The sequence below is a fragment of the Opisthorchis viverrini genome, assembly GCF_000715545.1.
Source record: "Opisthorchis viverrini unplaced genomic scaffold opera_v5_236, whole genome shotgun sequence".
NCBI classification, from domain to species: Eukaryota; Metazoa; Platyhelminthes; class Trematoda; order Opisthorchiida; family Opisthorchiidae; genus Opisthorchis; species Opisthorchis viverrini.
The window spans coordinates 737,119-753,188 of record NW_008751896.1 but is presented as its reverse complement, the minus strand read 5'-3'; positions in this window follow the sequence as shown (position 1 = coordinate 753,188).

Sequence of the window (16,070 nt, the reverse complement as noted above, 5' to 3'; positions counted from 1 at the left end):
GTCTCGAATTAGCCGCTTACTCCAAGACAAACAATAAGGAATACCATCATTTTCTTCCTCATTATCCAGGGAGGTATCAGGTCACCAGCATTCTCATCACTATTGGTGGGACATCAGACATCATGTTTCCCACTTCCTCCTCTAGTGGCCAGAAGACTGCTTGTTCTACACACATTTTCAAAGCCTGATATAAACCTCTGAACAGTCCAAATTATCTGTCACCCGACCCTGATTGGACAGCATCTTCTTTATCGATGATTGTGCGAAAAGGTTTCAACAACGAGGTGCATCCATTTTGAAAGTAATTACTAGAGTTGATGGGGTCCATTGATTACAATTTGTGGCTAGTAACTCTTATTGAAAATTATTGCCTTCCACAAAATGCAACAACGAACACATTATCTATCATTTAACATAGAAAGCTGCTGCATGCAAACCCCCAGTGTTCGCCGACCAGTAAAACCTTTTACTTACGCACTCTTTTTTAGCTGTCAGCAATACGCAGCGGTGCAGAAATTTGGGCGAGCAATGTTCCAGATTCTACAAAGATCGCCTCCCGTGTTGTTGGCCCAACAAATGTCAACAGGTGGACGAATACACTGGAAGATGCGTGAACTGTATTAAGACCGATGAGTTTTGCGTCGATTCGAGTGAATGTTGCTCTAAATCCTGTCATCTGTATCTTTGTACATAGTCAGCTGTACTGTGCATACGAGTTACGATACATATAACTTTAAATCTGGGGTGACTTTGAATCCAAACTACTCATACTCTTGATATTATGTCTGCAACCAAATGTTTTTAAGAACAAAGTCTACTTTCCCGAAGGTTATTCGAGTGGATTTCAATGATACCTGACTTACAACAACTATTCACTCTCATTATTCGACGTGCATCATTTACGCAAATCTAGTTGGCAATCCCGTGCATCTGTGTTCTAAAGCGTAACCTCCAACTGACTTTAGACTATGGATAAGAAAAAAGTCAGGAGCATTAGTGGTCAAAAGTGACCGAATTTCCTGTCGAGTCAGCCCAGTGGAAAAATTTTCAACTGTTTTAGCAGCTAATCTGTGGAAGCATACTAACACCGACTTTGCAGAGAATTTGACTGACCAGTATTTGGGTTTAAATATAACGTAAAACGGTTCCATATGATACGATACGATTAGGTACAGTAAGACGAACTTAGATGTTACTGTTCGTTTTCCTGACTGCCTGCTGTAAGTGGATTGCTTGTGAGGAGTAGTTTTCCCCAATGAGTCCAACACATAAATGTACCGATCCAGGATAACTGTTTGCCATCATTCAGTCGAACTGCTGATAAAACCATGCAAATAACATCAACGGCAGAGTTTGAATGCACTACAGGTGCGCCACAAAAGCTCTGAGAAGAATGCGACTTCTGCCAACTGAAAAATTAAACACGTACATTTGAATAACTAGTATTACCTGGCGAATGACTTATGGATAAGATATTTGTTTTTTGTCTTGTCTTATCTGCTACTGCGTCTGTGCGAACTTTGGGCGCCAGACAAGGACTGCAGTGTACCGCAGACAAAGCACAATCTACTCACAACTACAGATAACTGGCGGTGTGAAGGCCAAATACTTATCTTTGAAAGCATGGGGCACTGCGTAAGGAACAAATAGTCCGGCAAATTATGCCGACGTACCACCTCATGCAGTCAACCCAGTAAAGCTCTGATGGATAAGCACTTCATATTAATCGGGCAGTGAAACCACTTGCCACGCTAATACGTGAAAGAACGACATCATACTCGATCCTATCTTTCAGTCACTCCTTACATCCGAACATACACGGGTATTTCTTCAATTATTGCTCGCCAGACTGGGGAAGGCTTCGATATTTTTGCGATACACTGACTTCCTCAAAAGAGCTAGGACCTTGCAACAGTCCTGAAAGACGTTGTTTTAGAAGGACTCTCCCTCAGTCGCACATGAGTTCAGCTGCACTATCACGATATTCACCGTGCCGCTGAGATAGATACTGTTTTTTCGAAAGGTTCATTGGGTTCATTCTGCCACTGGCATCTATGGTCAGCTAAAGGTGGCAACCCAGAGGATTTTCCTGTGCAGTCTTGTTCGATTTTCTCAAAACTTTTAAGGCATGCTGCAACCGGATTAATTTGGCGGTTGCAGTATTTTGTACTTAAACTCCCCCTTTAGCCAGCAAATCGACAACATCCGGCGGCAGCTGGTTTCGCCACCCAAACTTGTGACATCCAAAGCTAACGGAGTGGCAACCGCGTCCTGTTTGCGACAGAACAAGCGGTATGGACAAAATATAGTCAAATTACCAAAAATAGGGATGTGTTGAACTGATAACACCAATACTGTTCTTCTCGTTCTTCCGCCTTATAGCAGCTCCCTCATCTAGAGATGATCTGTTTGCAGCGGTTCGATCAACTATACCTTTAAGCCACATCTGAACAGCTCTTTCGAGGAAAGCCGTGGTAACAGTGGATTGTGGGGTTACAGAGTACAATTAAAACTAACAGTGTTAGTGTTTGACATGTATCTCATTCTTCATTATCTTTTGTGGTTTACTACAGTGAAAAGTCTGTTTTATTCGTCCCTTTGTGGCAAAGAAAAGCACACGTCATACTACTGACCGAAAAACTGACGTCTGAGAAGCTCGTTCCAGAAAGAACCGTAGATTTGATTTATAAAGTATTGAGCAGACTAAAGGAACTCTCAAACTGTTAGTGAAATTTCGCGTCCAACAAGCCAACCGAAAACATCCAAAACCTCTATTTTGGTCATTCTTTTGAGCTCTTCTAAGTCGCACTTTCGTGTCCGTTCCGTGAGTCGACTCAAGCCAGAGTGTTTTACTGGTGAATTCAGCTTTTTTGAGTGGCTCAACGTTTCCTCCTAAGTTTTAACAAGCTCTCCCCTCTTCCTCACGATGACAAAATAGATACCTAATCAATCCAGTAAGCAAGATTGCATATCACCACCAATTGATTAGAAACTAATCAACAGGGCAAGCGCTGTTTACCACACAAGCCACAGATATCCTACTGGGCCAACAAGCTAGTTGTTGACAAATTAATCGATTAACTTGGCAACTTGCACTTGGAGTACTGGTGGTCTCGTAATTTCGCATGTTCGTCCTTATCACGTCATCATCGTTGAACCAATCATCCCCTTGGTTATGGCTTATGTGTGACTCGAATGGCGTGATCCAAATGGTTATGAAAACATTCCTCTGCGCAATTCAAAGATTTGTGTGAACCTCACAAACAGACATGATCAATGGATTAGCACAGGTCCAACGTCACAGGAGCAGCTCGCATTGGCAATGTATCGAAAAACTGATATCTGGGATGCTTTCGTTGGTTTGTTCCTTAGGCTTTGCGACTAACTTGTCACCAAACGATGTAACATCATGAATGCGCGCTTGGGTGCACAAGCATCTCACACTTTCGAGCTTTTATGTACCAATAAGGCGACGTTTCTGTGCTTGAACCACAGGAGAGGAGGAGAGAGGCCCTCAAATAACAAAGTTATTATCAGCAAAGGGTAGACAAAATTAGTGAGGACTCCAAGATGACCGAAAACCAATAGTCGAACGCAATATGCTAATTATTACGAGTAAAGAGTTGGTCGACCGTAAAATTTCCCCTCTGAATATAGTTGAAATTCTTGATTTATTTAGCTACAAAGACACAACAAAGTGAAATAAACAAACACTTCGTCAAACACAGTATACCTTACGCAGCCCAAAAGCGATATCCAAACCTGAAACATGATTGCCTGCTCGACAATTACCCAGGTTATTACAGCAATAGAGAGGTGTGGTATCTTGCGGGAGTAGAGATTAGCAAACAAACTTTGGACAAGAGTAGGTGAGTCCCAAAAACTTGGAACATTTTGAACATTGGTAAAGCAACGAGAAACTGAGCAGCGGTTAGAAGGAGTACACTTTGAACAGATTATTGCATAAAGCGCAACTAAAGCTGTGCATGATTATTTGAATCAGGTATAATTTAGATGGAAACTTGTTTTGCCACGCTCTCAGATAATCCCTTGTTTAGTTAAAAATAAGCTATGACAAATACAAAAAGTACCAATGTGAAACTCATTCAGATGTTGCAACGGAAGAAAGAAATCAGTGGGTTAATTTGCTTTCCACAATAACGTCTGACACAGCTGTCAAAGACGAGGAAACAAAACTGTTTAATTACATATTATGAGGTGGTTGTCAGATTACAGCATGAATTGATGGTTCTTTCTTGGAGAAATGACCTGAAGAGTCCAAGAAATGTGACAAATGTAGGGAACACAACAGTTTGGTAATTGTTGAGATGCGTGCACACATGGGGAAGGAAGTGTCATCAATTGGAAACTGTCTGCTGACAGTGGGATATGATTCATCAATGGACTGTCACCTCATAATTCGCTTCCCCTCAGAAGCCTGTAAACTAGAAAGGTTTGCAAAACTTCTTTTGTTTGTTTTTCGCTAGAGATTTCCCTGTAAAGGGCAGAAACAGCAATGTCGCACTTGATGCTTGAAACATTGGTTGACCATTATGGTTATTTTTTCCAGCTCACTCGACCAAATTGCTGTCTTCCACCGATATCAATCAAGTCTCTGTTTTATTCCAGAATGACACTGTTTTAGTGAATTTAAGCTTCTGCATCCCTGAACAAGAACTCTCTTAAGCGAATACATGCCTGGACCTCTGCTGAGCATCTGAAATCCAAACGGCCAACATTACGAGCGTAACAATTCAGAATTCCAAGGGTATGTGCAGGTATAAGAAGGGAGCTTGTAGGGACTGAAAAGGATAATCGAGCTCTAGTCAAAGATGTATTTACATCAGGATCAAGAACAGTTTGCGTGCCAAATCAAAACTTTATTTGGTGTGTAACGACTAAAGCCGTTAATTCAAGCGGGTATTTCGGCCACAGATTAACTCGTGAACGGTTCGGCTTCCAACTCCAGTTCGAATGGTTTGGCCCGGCAATCTGTAGACCCACATCTCGGGCACTGTATTCCCAGAAAGATCACTCCTACGAAACCACATTCTGCAACATATCTGTTTAGGAATTTAAAGAGTAATTTAATCCCTGTGCGTATCTTGTAAGAAATAACAGAGGAAAAGGCAATGTATGCGGGATTGTGCATTGGTGCAGGACAAACCAATACGATTTCGTATTAGGACAGGTTGCATCAAGAAGCATGGCTTACGCCAATCAGCAAATCCTATATTTAGTTGATTTTAAGAGAAATAACCAGCCTACGAACAATGGCTGCACCAAAATTGAATGGTTGCTGGTAATTCTCGGAGGCATTTTATTATGATTGTAGTTGTTGTCTCAGGAGTGGAGCAATAAATCGATGGATTATGCCTTAAGTGCGCTGTAGTGGAGTAAAGTGGACAGGGCTAATGATAATCATGGCCATTCTATTCCCCGTAAATGATAAAGCTGTACACCTACTGTGAATCTCATGGTATCTTCGTTACTGAAACTTCGCAAAATGTGTCTATTAAGAAACAAGTTAGCTGGGCACATGGTGAATGTGTTACTGTTGTATCGTGGGTGGTCGTCTGTTGGTTACGCCTGCAGTGAACCTGCCAGACTACGCGATAGGGAGAAGACAGAGAACTTGGGACACGGCTGTATTGTCAGGACAAAACATACAAAGCGTCTGCGTAAATATATGGGATGACCAAATGGCCAAATATGGTCGTTCACTTGTTCGTTCTGTACAGCCAATTGCGGTGTTCCGGTAGTGAACAGTTACCTTACTCGTTGGAGAATTCGTGCCAGGCTTGGGACAAGAAGTATCTACCTGTGTGCATTTGACCCAATTTCTGGTCCTCGGATGTCTGATTGTGTGAGCTGAATGTAACGCTTTATTCTTGAATCGGTATGAGGAGGTGTGTTCGTAAAACAACTATCAACACTTGTTCGTCTGTACAGCCAATTGCGGTGTTCCGGTAGTGAACAGTTACCTTACTCGTTGGAGAATTCGTGCCAGGCTTGGGACAAGAAGTATCTACCTGTGTGCATTTGACCCAATTTCTGGTCCTCGGATGTCTGATTGTGTGAGCTGAATGTAACGCTTTATTCTTGAATCGGTATGAGGAGGTGTGTTCGTAAAACAACTATCAAAACACACAGTGGACAACAAAGGTCTGTGTATTGTGTCAGGTGTTTGTGCCCAAAACGGAAGTGACGGAAGCCTGTCAGCTAAATAAACAGGTAGATTGTTAAAGGTGAAATTTAGCCTTCTACCAGTTCCATAATTTCAAGTTTCTCTTGCTTACATTTCTGGAAAATCACATGTGACGCCGTCATCAAATTCCCACAAGGTTCCCATACATCTCTCAACTTATCTCGGTAAGCTCACAATCATTCCGATAGTTGTAGGTTTGAGGATGCAGCTAAATTTGTCGCGATTTTTTGGCTATCTACCAAATTATTCAGTGATGAAAGGGCAAGTGCCAATTTCAATATACGTAAACAGCGACTTTGACCAATATATAGCCCTGACACATTCCAAGGTCTAATGTTATTCACCCTCACCAAGGACAAGTGTGTACAGCGGAAGAGCTCCGAGGTGAAACTAAAAAAAAACGAAATACCAATGGTAAGTATGCGAACGGTGAGATGTGAATCTATTCACTGATCTCCACAATCTAGTAAGTTAACTCGTGGTCCGAGTAACCAGCCTATCCGAAATACCATGGTAAGTATGCGAACGGTGAGATGTGAATCTATTCACTGATCTCCACAATCTAGTAAGTTAACTCGTGGTCCGAGTAACCAGCCTATCTATGTCTTGTTTTATCGCTCCTTAGTTTTCGGTCCTGGATATCTTTCAGGCAGTTGACTGATGCTAATACCGCAATCCACCCGTTGTTTTTGTAACACCCGCAAGAATTTCCGCACGAAATGACGTTATTTTTGCCCTCACATAGTTATGCAATCCTCACAATACCCTGGTTAACAAGTAGCTCAATCGTCATGTCACCTTTTTTCTACCAACATATATTATATCTTCAAAAACCGTGGCATAGAATCAACTAGAGATGACATCATGTCAGGAATCTCGTCAAATCAACGTAATTAGAAGCGCATCTGGTGGAAAGAAGGCCTGTGTTCGGATTTTTATGACAAGATTTGCACGCAGTGATGTTCATTTGATTGCCTGGGTGCATTTTGCTGAGATGTATTATTAACAGTGCAGAAACAATCAGTAATGGAGCATCCATGAGGGTAATCTTGGAAATTCGTTCGTCACCGGTAAAGAATGTTATTTGAGTAAGCTTGAGAATGCTGGTGAGAAGTACGTTTTAAACATCCGTACCAGCGGCCTTTGGTTCCGTTTTGCGGGTGTGCGCGAACACCTGGTTTAACTGATAAAATTTTGATGTTTCATCGTTAATCTAACCTAATCACTTGGGAAGTATCTTGAATGGATGACACATGAATGACATGTAGGACATTCATGGAGGTTGAGGAACGCTGTGTTCAACTGTGTTCAATTGATTTTGGACCCCCGACTGATTGGTAAAAGTGAGGGTTGAACGCACACTCCTACTTGGTATGAAACCGCTTGTTTGCAACTTAACTGACAGATCACGAGTCAACATGGGTTATAAGCGTCAGCCAGTTTCCAGATCATTCACCTATCCTGGGAATGTCAGAAAATAAACATTTTTAATTAAGATTCCACGATATATAGTTTTGACTGCCAGGCTATGGAGATGTAAGTGTTGTTTTATGTCCATCTATTCAAAGACTTGACCGACAATCCGCCCTTGAAACACAAGGTAAAACAAAAAGACCAGGCAGCTAACCGAAGAGAATTGAAATCGATCAAGCAGACAAATTGACGGTGCATTCACAATTCTTCTTGCTGAAACCCTTCAACAAGTCAGCTTAGCTGCCTCAGTCCGTGCGATTTGGCGTGTGCAATCGAATCGACCAAAGGCAATCTGTTATCTTATGCTGATGGCCGCTAAGCAACGGTCATCCGGCTGCACAACCTGAGTAGTTGTTCCCAAAACTGGTGTCCATGTCATGACCTACCAGTCAATCAAGTCAATCAGCTGTAACACCCTTTCGTTACCTAACTGCTATGCCACCCAAAGGAAACACGAGGGCTATGATACTACCAGGTTGCCCAAACCCAGACAGGGCAGTCGAGAGGCGGAGTTCAGGTTCGAACCACGAACGTTTCGGTCAGTAAATTCGCGTTCCAACCACTTGAGCTATCTCGCCCCCTACCTACCTACCGTGACCTCCTGCCAGTCATTCTGCATCTGGACTGTCCCACATATACTTGTAACGTATTCCTCAATAGGTCTTTAGCAGCCCAACTTTCTTAGTCTGTTTTCTTCTGTTTCAACTTCGTATTCCAAAGGTGGATAGTCAATAAAGACGTTGAAGACGTTTAGGAAGCCCTCCAACCAACATAGTAGTATTCAGTACAGTCAAAAGATACCGCGGTCATGGAACCTCGCCATCTGGGTTTTAATGAACACACTTGAGATCACAAAATGGAAAACGTATTTTTCCTGTGGCTGTATCCACAAGAGAGAAAATCCTCGGCAGTAATTGAGGTTACCATGAGATCTGATGGAGTATGTCTCAGCCACAAACGATTCAAGTCAAGGGGGCGAAGAAAGAAGTAACGTGGTTGGTATGTATTGAACAGCGAAGTCCAAATCCATCCCGAAGCCTGACTTTTTGCAACTTTTGTGCGTAACCGTACTTCAAATTCCAAGCAGACTTGCCAGAATCCTATATCTTTCTTTTGTTGATCTTATACTTCGTGAGCACGTTGAACTCGAATGTTTTGTCTTCAAGTGCCACAATGTGATATGGGCTAAAGTATTTCGCACATCATTACTTATCTGCAGGTCAATCAGTGGTTGAGGAGCGCATTTAATAATCAAAAGTTCTATGGTCAAAACCTGACCTCGGGCCCCCCAATTGCTCCCGTCTAAATTTCATCAATTTGATGTGCAGACAATTATCTCTCTCTCTCTCTCTCTCTCTAAAGGTACACGGAGAGAATCAATTGAACACGAGGACTCAATCTTAACCCCCATCCACACAAACAACATCCGGATGTCAAAATCACGGCAGAACGATTAATTAGCAAATGTACGCTGGTCAACTGTTCACCACCAGTCCAAGATGAGTCCTTTCGTCTGTAATTGTGACGCGAACCATGCGGGCTATATGACCAGCAGTTTATCACGAAGGGTAGTTGAGAACCAGCTTAGACTGTGCGAGGCCGGAAAACAAGTTAATATTTGAAACGCGGCTTACTAAGTTGACACTAACCACCAAGCTAAACTGACTGATTCATTCAGCCCAGCTTACCGTGCGTGATCAAATCGTCCGTAGTACGTACCGACAGCCATCATCCGATTGGGCGACCGAATATTTCGTTTCTAAAATGGATACTTACGGGCCCTTAACCCGCCTTGGTCTCTTGCAGCCCTTCCGGCGAGTAATGAAAATGGCTTTTGGAGTATCCTAGAGACGATCGCAGCCGTTCCTTTGCGCTTGTTTGTACCAGCCAGTTTCTGTATTTTACCGTGTACTTAAGAGAAAACCTGACTTCGTTAGCACAGTGAAAAAACTGCTAAGCAGATATACAAAACCAGATCCTTTGTGTTTACACACAGAGGCTATATCGACCACAAACCTCAAACCAAATGAAGAGCATGGCTGGACAAATTGTTTCCACGTGTTGAACCAGTGTGCCCCCAGGAGTGCACTGTTTCACACTGAGGCCTTTAAACGCAACAAGCATTACTGAAAAAAGTCCCGCGGAAACAAACTTCAAGCCTGCTGCTTTCACCGATTCAATTTACAGAGTAACTAGACGAAACAATGAAAATTAGATATTTCAGTCACTCAGTACAGAGTTACAGTTAAAGTTACCAGTTGAGTTTTGTGAACACAGTTTCCTTTTCTGCAATCGTCTTTGTTTCCAAAAGCAAACAAATATCCGTGTTGAGTTTGTATAAAACAACCTAAAATCTAGTGAAGAAATAAACTCAGTTGCAGATTTGGTTGGTTTTAACTAGAGACTCAGGAAACTGCCTCTTTTGGGATCCATGGGGTCACCCTTCAACAGCAAAGCAGTTTGCAAATCACGTGGAGTTTATTACTCATGTAGAAAGTAAGACTTGTGGAAACAAAGGGGACCACGATAGAGGTGGTGGGTTGTCTAAGAACTTTCATCAACCTTATAAATAGTGCCTCTTTGCGACAATGTCGGTCGTTGTTCTAATAATGAATGCTTACGATTTCTCTTCGTTTGTCATAACTGAAGCTCGAACTGGTATATCAGTGATAAAATGTAGGTAATGACGATATGGTTTTACTGCTTCCGTGACGCTTGTTACCTAGTCACTGATTTGAAATTTAGGCTAACCAGATCAATAAGGTTTCACAAATGAAGTAACTGGGTCGTAAGAATGGGAAGACAAATGAGGCCGAACTAACATCAGTTTTTACATTTCGAATGAAGACATCTGTCAGCTTGTCGGGAGGTATCTATCAGTGAAAGGAATTTTAAAGACTGGTTTGGCTACCACTGCGAAATATCGATCCGCTTGAAAATCTCGTCAAATTTCTGCAGTCACGCAGAGATTTTTCTTAGCCCCAACTTTCTAGCATCTATCATCCAAGTCACACTACGTGAGATTTTTGCACGCACTACAACTGCAATCAGTCAACAGAATTTGATTCCACACCCAACTCTTTCGCTTAAAAAGGAAGCCAGTATGTGACGTTTTGTTTTTAACGACACCACATACTTGCTATCATCAAAACATTGGGAGTGAGAAGCTATAAGATTTGCTGTTCAGCATAAATATAGGTGAATAAATTTTCATGTGTTCTCAAAGACCTCCACAGAATGATCAAGCGTATCTGCTCCTTTTGGTTTGCGGAAATTTTGCTCACGTATTTTCCGCCATTTCAATTCTCACAGAGATTGGCTTCTAAATACTTTGCACTCAGAATGCAGGCCAGCAAATTTTTCAACGTCTGCTCACATATGGGGGGGGGCACCATAGATGGAAACTGTTTCACCATGTGCTACGGAATACTGACGTAATTCACTAAGCATGAGCGTCCTTCAATCCAACGCTGTTTTGGACGATTAACTACTGACTCTCTGGCAGCATATATAAGCAGGTTTGTGACGATGAGTCAGTTGATTTAAAACGGAATATATCAATACTGCCAGGATCACTGGCTTAGACATCAGTTAGCATCTAATTTACTTAGATCAGAATCATCTCCATCGGCAGTTCAGTAACTAACTTCGCTCTGGCTGCATGAGCGTGGTAGGAAGTTCTGCAGTTTTAGCGGACCTTTGATCATGGCATTATGGTCAAGGATAATGGTAATAGCGAAATCATTTTGAAGTAGTTTCTGCTAACTGACACCGGTGTGTTATTACATGGTGTTACATTTGTGTGAATTTATCTGCCTGAAGGACGAACACTGTGGATAATCTCCGCAAACTTTGTGACCCGGCGGTGAATAGGTTCATTATGTCATTGCAATCAAAACGCTGAGAGCACACTGAGAAGTAGACACAAAGCATGGTGAAAAATGTCGTTAAAAAAACAACGGGGAATATTTATATGAAAAGCTTGAGGTCGACAAAAACATATACTGTACCTCTAACAAGAAACCTTTTAGTATTTTCTCACTTGCATTGGTGTTTAACCTAATTTTTTCATTTGCATAAACGCCGCATTGAACACTACCTCAACTGAATAACACTCTGAAAGTCGAAATGAAGGGTTGAGTTCATCTGCGGTCTCTCATGACTGAATCACTCCTTTTGGTCTACAGGTTCAACCCCCGCAAATCCTCATGTGGTTGGTACCTCTCTGACTTAGATGTAAAGCGATAGAGTATAGGCTGCACATTCATAATTTCTGAGGAATTTCCGAGCGATATTTCCTTAAGAGAGATACCGATGTCACAGGAATTATATACGTGGGCATCCAGTTGTCTTTGATGAAGATTTACTAAGCTGGAACGGATCATCGACTCAAAAGGATGTTTCTTCTTAAAAAAGACAGAGTAACAATGAGCCAACACTCTTCCTGTTTGATTACAGGAGCCTCACTTCGCTGGAACTTCGCCAGACTTTGTGTAAATAACCGTTTACTCTAACGGAACGATTTCCCTTACTTTCCAATGGCCTAGGATAAATAAAAGCGGAAAGTGCCTTCAACCGTACCAGTTTGTAACACGTTATGAGGACGAAGTCCAACTAACTGGAAAAACCGAACTCAGGATAGCTGTTCGTGCCCAAGAGCTATAAAATCACTCAAAACTTCGGTAGATTCAGAGATGAAAGCTCGATCCTGATAAAGTTGTAGTAACGCAGTCAGCGATCCGTGCCAGCTTCTGAGCATCGTACCAGGTGCAAACATTTTTTGCTGGGACAGAACACCGTCCTACACAAACATAAGCATTTACAGGTCAGACTCGGCAAAGAAACAGACGCTTCTGCCGGATGCCTACCTTAAACACTAGATTACTATCATTTTGGCTGCTATACCTTGCAACTGTGCGCATCAAAACCACGTACCTAATGTATAAGTACGTTTTTACGGTGTGAAAGCGACGTATCTAAGCCAGATTTTACTTAGCTTTAAAAAACTTGCTATGCTGTGTAGTCGTCGCTTATCCGTTCTGTCAGAAGAATGCTTGCGAAAGGCAGGGTCATAGCTTTTCAGCTTTCACAGCCCAAAACCCAATCCCCAGTTCACTTGCAGTCAGGGGGCCGGGCATTCACTGTGATTTATGGCGTTTGGTGAAACCTTCACTATAATACGTACTTCGAGCACTGCCCCCACGGTTATATAAGCCGAAGGTTAAACCCCGACCTTGCATCATCCGTTGCTGAGGGTTCGAAACAAACTGGTTACCTCATAGGCACATCTTTATACCGATTATTAATAAGCAACCGAAAGCCCCGAAATTCTGTCCATCAGTTAGGCCCTGACGATCAAGGTTCATCAGCCATTCCTGTGTACACAAAAAGTCTGAAAGATGTATTTGGTCGCCGTGGTCACATGATACTACCTTTCATGTGTGTGTGCCCCCCCACCTGAACTATTTCGCATTTAATTTGCATGTCTGGAGTTTAGTGGCTGAAAAGAGCAAGGGAAATGGCAATGCCGAGAACTGCGCCATTAGATTCTATCTGTGCCGATTGATTCAAGGATAGTCGGGCTGTCAGTGTAATAGGATACAGTTAATTAACATGGTTTGAGGATATCCGACGACAAACACAGGTCGATATAGCTAGACTTTCGTGATGTTACAAGACCGGTCGATAGGGATGTAGTCACTCATCATTGTCAGTCTATCGATTGCTTGAACCATTTCTAATACCTCAGACGAGAGCGAAAGACAACATGCAAACGACATCGGTTGAATCATCATCAAGATGATGAGTGTGTTCGGAAAGCCACACTAACCTACGTGGCATATCCACTATCCTCTGTATTTATAATTGCTTTGGTGGTACTATTGACGATCGCGTTAAATCATATTATGCACAGTTCATTAACGAAACCAAGTTTTGTGATCGAAAACAGCTTTTGGTCGCTAAGCTATTAAAAACATGTTTGACCAATTTCCTGATTCAGTTTGACCGGTAGAAACGTCGAAAACACGGACGTTTGGATGCACAACAAGTGATTGGTCGTGTGACTCTTTAAGAATACTGGTAGAATGAATTTTCGGGGTATATAATGGGTGGCCTTCATCAAAGAATAGAAAACTGCGAATTTCGGTTGGCCGGAAGAGATATTTGATTGACATTGTTTTTCTCGACTGAGAAGTCCACTCTGTGTTTCAGAAAACAGTAATTTTCTGTGGTTGCGAAAGAATTAACTTCAGAAAGGTTTTCGTAAGGGTGCATGATAGTGCTTATCCCCCCGATGGAAAGTTCTAAGAGACAAGTAGGTCATATAGAAACACCCTAAAGATATATGTTATCACTATATCAGTACTTTTGAAAGCCACAGTTTGGACGTACGTCGTGACAAACTTAACGCATGTTTGATGACCGTTCCGCGAAACAAACATAATTACTGTTTACAATGACTATGGACCTACCATTTCCCAATTAGCTCTTTCTTGTTTCGAGGGAGGAGCCCCAAGAATTGTCGTTGATTGCCCAGTCTGCGATGCTAGGCATTCACATCTACCCTAGGTTTTTCCCAGTGGAGATTTTGTCGTGAAAGTAAAATCAATCTGTGCTTAGAATCACTGTATAGCTGTTCCGTACTCATTGGAAATCATCATCGGTGCGCACTAGACGAATCTCCAGGGGGAGTCTAACTCCCATGCTCTCGATTAGCAGTTGGGGACTTGACCATTCGTCATTTATCCTCCTATCACATAATCCACCTCACCTTGTGAAATGCTGACTAGTTCCTTAAGTGACCGTTTCCAGGAGGAGATCTGAAAAATTTCTAAATATAATTTTATCTTGTAAGCAAAGTTCACTTATGCCGAAAAGCCGAAAATCCCACAAGCATTGTAGAACTCCTTCGACCTTACTAAGACTCTTATGTAGTGCGCATTACATAGATCTTCAAGGATATTCGAATCCGCTGCTCCCGGCTTGTTTGGTCATGAGCTGTTGATCAGCATTCCGACCAAGTCGAATTTCATTAGAGATCCTTGAGATGCACACCGCTAATGATTCTTCAAAAGGATAGGCGGCTGAACAGTACGCCTGGGCCCTTCGGAATAGAGTGAATTAACTTACAGAACGAAATCTCCATCGGGATATTTTGGAAATCCCTCTTATTACCAGCATAGTTTATGATTGCTCAGATGAACTTAAGAACCGGTACTCTGGTCCACGGTGCTCTTTGACTTCGTACGACTGAGTGAACAGACGTACTCCTCATTCTTGTGGCATTATGATACCCTCCAATATTCTATCTATTGCTTTATTATTTGGTCCGTCTCTGAACGCCATCTCACACATTTTCTATCCTCAGCCAACCATCACTTCTACGTTTCTTAAGATAGTAATTTTATTCGTAATCTGCAAGAATGAAGCATTACTAATTTTCATGGAGTACTATTTTCAAACTCGTTACATACTACTTGCTACACTGCCCTTCCGTTTTTCTCCTCTTTGCTGGAACAAAATACTGCTTACAGCCAGTGTGCTTCGAGATCCCATCTCAAAATAATGTAGTGGTTCATCTGGAGACATCCTATCAGGAAGGTCAGATTTCTGAGAGTAACCTCAGAACTAGTAACCTCAGACCAATAACGAATACAGCCAGAAGCTTCAGGTGATAAGCTTCAATTACGAGACGGAAATGGCAGGCAACCGTCATTATGGTATTGTCTATCTTTCTGCTTGTGAGCTTAATCTCCTGGGCATAGACTGGATCGATCGCTTGCAACTTTCAACGCTGCCTATCAAAAATTTATGTCCGTCAACACCGACAAGAGGGAACTGTGTGCTTGTGAGGGACTATCGCCCCGGACACCGAAGATGGACTGTTGGAGTCGTCCTCAAAAGAATCGGTCAGGTGATTTACAGCGCCAAGTGGGATCATTGATATGGAAGCGGCATGTCAACCAGTTACGGCCGACTGAACGCCCAATCCCAAAAGCGGAAAAAGAGTTACTAGACCTTAACCTGCTGCTTGAAACCAATATCCACGGCTTCACATGTACCGTCCGAGACGGATCCATTTCTCCAACCGAGACACCGTACCGGTCACTCCAGAAGACTGGTGGAAGCTTTTCAACTTGACCCGCGCTGACAATCTTGCGTTGAACATCTAAAAGGGGGAAGTATCAGGAAGGCCAGACTCCTGAAAGCAGCCGAGGACGCTCGGAACCAAGTGAGGCCCTAAAACTTCACCAAAATCCTAATCAAAAAGCAGGCAAACATCCAGGCCAACTAATCATTCAGTCATTTCAGCAAAACCCAATGAGTGTTCAGGTACACCACACAAGCACGATCGAATGTGATCAACGTTCAAATATTTGATAGAAGT